This window comes from Oncorhynchus masou, unplaced genomic scaffold (assembly GCF_036934945.1).
Source record: "Oncorhynchus masou masou isolate Uvic2021 unplaced genomic scaffold, UVic_Omas_1.1 unplaced_scaffold_2966, whole genome shotgun sequence".
NCBI classification, from domain to species: Eukaryota; Metazoa; Chordata; class Actinopteri; order Salmoniformes; family Salmonidae; genus Oncorhynchus; species Oncorhynchus masou.
Window position 1 is genome coordinate 39378 of NW_027009385.1, and position 7256 is coordinate 46633.

Sequence of the window (7256 nt, forward strand, 5' to 3'; positions counted from 1 at the left end):
GGAGGAGGACCTGACCCTGCTGTAGAGTAACATGTAGAGGGTTAGGGAGGAGGAGGACCTGACCCTGCTGTAGAGTAACATGTAGAGGGTTAGGGAGGAGGACCTGACCCTGCTGTAGAGTAACATGTAGAGGGTTAGGGAGGAGGACCTGACCCTGCTGTAGAGTAACATGTAGAGGGTTAGGGAGGAGGACCTGACACTGCTGTAGAGTAACATGTAGAGGGTTAGGGGGGAGGAGAGTATTTCTGTCTTACCTTAGGGGGAGGGAGAGAGGAAAGTGAAGGAAGGAGGGGTGTGAGGGAGAGAAGGAATGGATACCTTGGCCAGGATCTGTTTGTCCTTAATTATGTACTCGTAGGTGGTGAGGAGGACATTGAACTTCCCGCTGCGGAGCTGAGCCACCAGGCCTCGTCTCATAGCAGGGGTCCCCTGTAACACAGGAGAGTCAGACATTTTAATATCATTTTAATTTAATAGACATTTTTTTTTTTATATTTATTTAACTCGGCAAGTCAGTTTAGAACAAATTCTTATTTTCAATGACTGCCTGGGAAAAGTGTGTTAACTGCTATTGCCTCCACCAATCCAGTGCATTTATATTTCTGGGACTAATGAACGAGTGCACACTTCAGGTGGAGATATCCTTGGGATGCACCCAGAGAACGCTACCCGTGGTGGGGAAGAAGAAAGGACGGATGAAAAGGAACATTATGACTCTCACCTTGTAGGAAATCTTCACAACAGACGGAGACCATTTATCCAGCTCATAGACCCAGTTGGACAGAGTCCTGGAGGACAGAGAGATCAGAGACACTCTGAAATGTAGGAACAACTTAGCCTGGGATGTTATAAACTTAAAGATTGAAGAAACACATCACACTAATCTACATAATCAACATTCTCCTCACACAACACCACAGTGAACTGAAGAAACAGGACATTGCCTAAACAGAGGTGACAGAAAGCATAACATCCATAGACAGTACTGCAGTGTGTAATCCACTTTTAAATTGTTTACTGAAAGTTTGAAAATCCCCCCAGGGACACTGTTAAAGAAATGACAAACAGTGCTGCGGACTGACTCGTCTACTCTCTACTAGTTCTGTTGTTTTACATGAGGGGAATCAAACGGTGCTGCGGACTGACTCGTCTACTCTCTACTAGTTCTGTTGTTTTACATGAGGGGAATCAAACGGTGCTGCGGACTGACTCGTCTACTCTCTACTAGTTCTGTTGTTTTACATGAGGGGAATCAAACGGTGCTGCGGACTGACTCGTCTACTCTCTACTAGTTCTGTTGTTTTACATGAGGGGAATCAAACGGTGCTGCGGACTGACTCGTCTACTCTCTACTAGTTCTGTTGTTTTACATGAGGGGAATCAAACGGTGCTGCGGACTGACTCGTCTACTCTCTACTAGTTCTGTTGTTTTACATGAGGGAATCAAACGGTGCTGCGGACTGACTCGTCTACTCTCTACTAGTTCTGTTGTTTTACATGAGGGGAATCAAACGGTGCTGCGGACTGACTCGTCTACTCTCTACTAGTTCTGTTGTTTTACATGAGGGGAATCAAACGGTGCTGCGGACTGACTCGTCTACTCTCTACTAGTTCTGTTGTTTTACATGAGGGGAATCAAACGGTGCTGCGGACTGACTCGTCTACTCTCTACTAGTTCTGTTGTTTTACATGAGGGGAATCAAACGGTGCTGCGGACTGACTCGTCTACTCTCTACTAGTTCTGTTGTTTTACATGAGGGAATCAAACGGTGCTGCGGACTGCCTCGTCTACTCTCTACTAGTTCTGTTGTTTTACATGAGGGGAATCAAACGGTGCTGCGGACTGCCTCGTCTACTCTCTACTAGTTCTGTTGTTTTACATGAGGGGAATCAAATGGTGCTGCGGACTGCCTCGTCTACTCTCTACTAGTTCTGTTGTTTTACATGAAGGGAATCAAACGGTGCTGCGGACTGCCTCGTCTACTCTCTACTAGTTCTGTTGTTTTACATGAGGGGAATCAAATGGTGCTGCGGACTGCCTCGTCTACTCTCTACTAGTTCTGTTGTTTTACATGAGGGGAATCAAACGGTGCTGCGGACTGACTCGTCTACTCTCTACTAGTTCTGTTGTTTTACATGAGGGGAATCAAATGGTGCTGCGGAGTGCCTCGTCTACTCTCTACTAGTTCTGTTGTTTTACATGAAGGGAATCAAACGGTGCTGCGGACTGACTCGTCTACTCTCTACTAGTTCTGTTGTTTTACATGAGGGGAATCAAACGGTGCTGCGGACTGACTCGTCTACTCTCTACTAGTTCTGTTGTTTTACATGAAGGGAATCAAACAGTGCTGCGTTTGTGTCCTATAAGGAGCGTTGGTGGCAAATCTGATGGCCGATGGTAAAGAACAGCCAGCCGCTCGACACCACCCTTACCTGCAGATCTATAAATTACATCGCTGGGTAGGATTTTCATCTGAAACAGGGTTAGTTGGCAGCTGTGGTGAAAGAGGAGCAATTACGATGGAGGAAACCAAGTTAAGATTTAACCTTAGCCTGCAGCTTTGATATGTGCTGAGAGAAGGACAGATCCTCAAAAGTTCTACAGCTGCACCATCGAGAGCATCCTGACCGGTGCATCACCGCCTGGTACGGCAACTATTCAGCATCTGACCGTAAGGCGCGACAGAGGGTAGTGCGTACAGCCCAGTACATCACTGGGGCCAAGCTTCCTGCCATCCAGCACCTATATAATTGTCGGTGTCAGAGGAAAGCCCATAACATTGTCAGAGACTCCAGCCACCCCAGTCATAGACTGTTTTATCTGCTACCGCATGGCATGCAGAACCAAAAGGCAGGTAGCGTCCCACCTGGCCAGCATCCGGTGAAATTGCAGAGTGCAAAATTCAAACTATAGAATTATAAATATTTAACTTTCATAAAATCACAAGTGTAATAGATCAAAATAAAGCTTAACTTCTTGTTAATCCAGCCGCTGTGTCAGATTTCAAAAAGGCTTTACGGCGAAAGCACCCCATGCGATTATCTGAGGACAGCTCCCCGCCTACAAAACCATGAAAAACATATTTCAACCAGGCAGGTGCGACACGAAAGTTAGAAATAGCAATAACAAAGGTCCCAGTTACCTCACAAATGGTCCTTTTGTTTGATAATGTCCTTCTTTATATCCATAAAAACTCAGTTTAGCTGGTGCCGCTTCAGTCAATAATCCACCCAGTTTTCCTCCATCAAAATGCATACAAAATGAATCTCAAACGTTACTAATAAACTTATCCAAACAAGTCAAACAACGTTTATAATCAAACCTTAGGTACCCTAGTACGTAAATAAACGATACAATTTAAGACGGAGAATCGTTATTGTCTTTACCGGAGAAAAATACCAAAGAACGCGCTCTTCCACGCGCTTGGAAACACTACAGTCAAAATGGGAGCCACCTAGAAAAACTACAAATTCTGGCTCATTTTTCCAACAACAAGCCTGAAACTCTTTCTTAAGACTGTTGACATCTAGTGGAAGCCCTAGGAACTGCAATCTGGGAGTGACAGCCATTGAAATTAATTGTAGGCTGAATTTTATTTTTGGGGGGATGGTTTGTCCTTGGGTTTCGCCTGCCATATTGGTTCAGTTATACTCACAGACATTATTTTAACAGTTTTGGAAACTTTAGAGTGTTCTCTATCCAAATCTACCAATTATATGTATATCCTAGCTTCTGGTCCTGAGTAACAGGCAGTTTACTTTGGGCACGCTTTTCATCTGGACGTGAAAATACTGCCCCCTACCCAAGGGAGGTTAACAGCTTCCACCCCCAAGTCATTAGACTGCTGGACAATTAATCAAATGGCCACCGGACTATTACATTGATCCCCCAATTAATTTATAAAGTATTTGCTTGTAAATTGGCTGAAAATTACATTGAAACAGTGTCGTTTCAGTGCAAAATATTTGGTTTAATTTGAAATTAGAGTTTACATTATATGTAATAGGCTGGCTTGACGGGTCCTTCATATTACGTCACACACCACAAATGTAGTGACGCCTAAACCCTGCAATGCAGTGCCTTAGACCCCTCCACTACTCAGGAGGCCATAAATCAGGTATTTTTGTTTTAATAGGCCTCTGTGTTTTCTTTCTATGTATTGAGTCAGTACAGAACCTTTTAGTTATATTCATATTGTTTTACAATTTAAGTAGTTCTTTCCTTGAGCTCTTCTTGTCTATTACTGTTCTGTATTATGTCATGCTTCATGCTTTGTGTGGACCCCAGGAAGAGTAGGTACTGCAACAGCTAATGGGGATCCTATTAAACAATAAGACGAAAGACACAGCTAACGTGGTCTACTCTGCTGGTGGGTTGAGGGATGGAGCCATCAAACACAAAAAATTACCTAACACTAAAACGGAACTTTTCACAATTTCACAGTATTATTCCAACTTCAGTGTGGAAATATATATAAATAAAATACAGAAAAATCACATTTTTGAATGCACTGGGACTTTAAGAGCCATGACTAGTTTTAGTAAACAGACTGATGATAAAACTGTTTGTAATATAAAAGCAATGTTCTTCTTTAGCTGAGACCCATGAAACAAGCAGGGAGGTAACATATGATGGTGGAATGATGGTGAGGTAGGGTCAGGGGTTAGTGGGCAGGGTTATAATAAGGAGGAAACATATGATAGTGGAATGATGGTGAGGTAGGGTCAGGGGTTAGTGGGCAGGGTTATAATAAGGAGGAAACATACGATAGTGGAACGATGATGAGGTAGGGTCCGTTGAGTCTCTTGTGTTCCATGAGGTATGTAATGAGGGCGATGGTCTGGATGGTCTTGCCCAGCCCCATCTCATCAGCCAGGATACCATTCAGATTGTTGTTGTACAGAGACACCATCCACTCTAGACCCTGCACCTAAAACATAGAGAGAAGAAGAAGTTAACAGAGACACCCTCCACTCCAGACCCTGCACCTGTAACCCAGAGAGAAGAAGAGGCTAACAGAGACACCCTCCACTCCAGACCCTGCACCTGTAACCCAGAGAGAAGAAGAGGTTAACAGAGACACCATCCACTCTAGACCCTGCACCTAAAACATAGAGAGAAGAAGTTAACAGAGACACCCTCCACTCCAGACCCTGCACCTGTAACCCAGAGAGAAGAAGAGGCTAACAGAGACACCATCCACTCCAGACCCTGCACCTGTAACCCAGAGAGAAGAAGAGGTAAAACATCCACTCCAGACCCTGTACCTGAAACATAGAGAGAAGAAGAGGTTAACAGAGACACCCTCCACTCCAGACCCTGCATCTGTAACCCAGAGAGAAGAAGAGGCTAATAAATAATAATAATAAATCCCATTTAGAGACACCATCCACTCCAGACCCTGCACCTAAAACATAGACTGAGCCACACAAGACCCGTTAACAGAGACACCATCCACTCCAGACCCTGCACCTGTAACCCAGAGAGAAGAAGAGGTTAACAGAGACACCATCCACTCCAGACACCTGAAACTCCAGAGACACCATCCAGACCCTGCACCTGTAACCCAGAGAGAAGAAGAGGTTAACAGAGACACCCTCCACTCCAGACCCTGCACCTGAAACATAGAGAGAAGAAGAGGTTAACAGAGACACCCTCCACTCCAGACCCTGCACCTGTAACCCAGAGAGAAGAAGAGGCTAACAGAGACACCCTCCACTCCAGACCCTGCACCTGTAACCCAGAGAGAAGAAGAGGTTAACAGAGACACCCTCCACTCCAGACCCTGTACCTGAAACATAGAGAGAAGAAGAGGTTAACAGAGACACCATCCACTCCAGACCCTGCACCTGTAACCCAGAGAGAAGAAGAGGTTAACAGAGACACCCTCCACTCCAGACCCTGCACCTGTAACCCAGAGAGAAGAAGAGGTTAACAGAGACACCCTCCACTCCAGACCCTGCACCTGTAACCCAGAGAGAAGAAGAGGTTAACAGAGACACCATCCACTCCAGACCCTGCACCTGAAACCCAGAGAGAAGAAGAGGTTAACAGAGACACCATCCACTCCAGACCCTGCACCTGTAAACCCAGAGAGAAGAAGAAACAGAGGACCCTACCTGTACAGAGACACCCTCCACTCCAGACCCTGCACCTGTAACCCAGAGAGAAGAAGAGGTTAACAGAGACACCCTCCACTCCAGACCCTGCACCTGAAACCCAGAGAGAAGAAGAGGTTAACAGAGACACCCTCCACTCCAGACCCTGCACCTGTAACCCAGAGAGAAGAAAGTCAGAGACACCCTCCACTCCAGACCCTGCACCTGTAACCCAGAGAGAAGAAGAGGTTAACAGAGACACCCTCCACTCCAGACCCTGCACCTGTAACCCAGAGAGAAGAAGAGGTTAACAGAGACACCCTCCACTCCAGACCCTGCACCTGTAACCCAGAGAGAAGAAGAGGTTAACAGAGACACCCTCCACTCCAGACCCTGCACCTGTAACCCAGAGAGAAGAAGAGGTTAACAGAGACACCCCAGACCCTCCACTCCAGACCCTGCACCTGAAACCCAGAGAGAAGAAGAGGTTAACAGAGACACCCTCCACTCCAGACCCTGCACCTGAAACCCAGAGAGAAGAAGAGGTTAACAGAGACACCCTCCACTCCAGACCCTGCACCTGTAACCCAGAGAGAAGAAGAGGTTAACAGAGACACCCTCCACTCCAGACCCTGCACCTGAAACTAACCCAGAGAGAAGAAGAGGCTAACAGAGACACCCTCCACTCCAGACCCTGCACCTGTAACCCAGAGAGAAGAAGAGGCAACAGAGACACCCTCCACTCCAGACCCTGTACCTGAAACCCAGAGAGAAGAAAGTCATTTAACAGAGACACCCTCCACTCCAGACCCTGCACCTGTAACCCAGAGAGAAGAAGAGGCTAACAGAGACACCCTCCACTCCAGACCCTGTACCTGAAACCCAGAGAGAAGAAGAGGTTAACAGAGACACCCTCCACTCCAGACCCTGCACCTGAAACCCAGAGAGAAGAAGAGGTTAACAGAGACACCCTCCACTCCAGACCCTGCACCTGAAACCCAGAGAGGAAAGTCATTTGAGACACACACAAACTAAATTCCACTGCAGTCCATTGACCTCAGGAGGAACAGAGAAATATATGTGTTGTTTGCTGTGGGTCAGGTTCCCTGTCTTGCTCAGTACTATACAGGACGGATCAGGGTGCTGCTGATTTGGCA

At 46.3% G+C, this 7256-nt stretch overlaps 1 pseudogene; it reads right to left on the reverse strand.

Annotated features, from left to right (window-relative positions):
* LOC135534069 (probable global transcription activator SNF2L2) overlaps positions 1 to 7032 on the reverse strand; it is a 44640-nt pseudogene extending 37608 nt beyond the window's left edge.
* Positions 7033 to 7256: the final 224 nt, after the last annotated feature.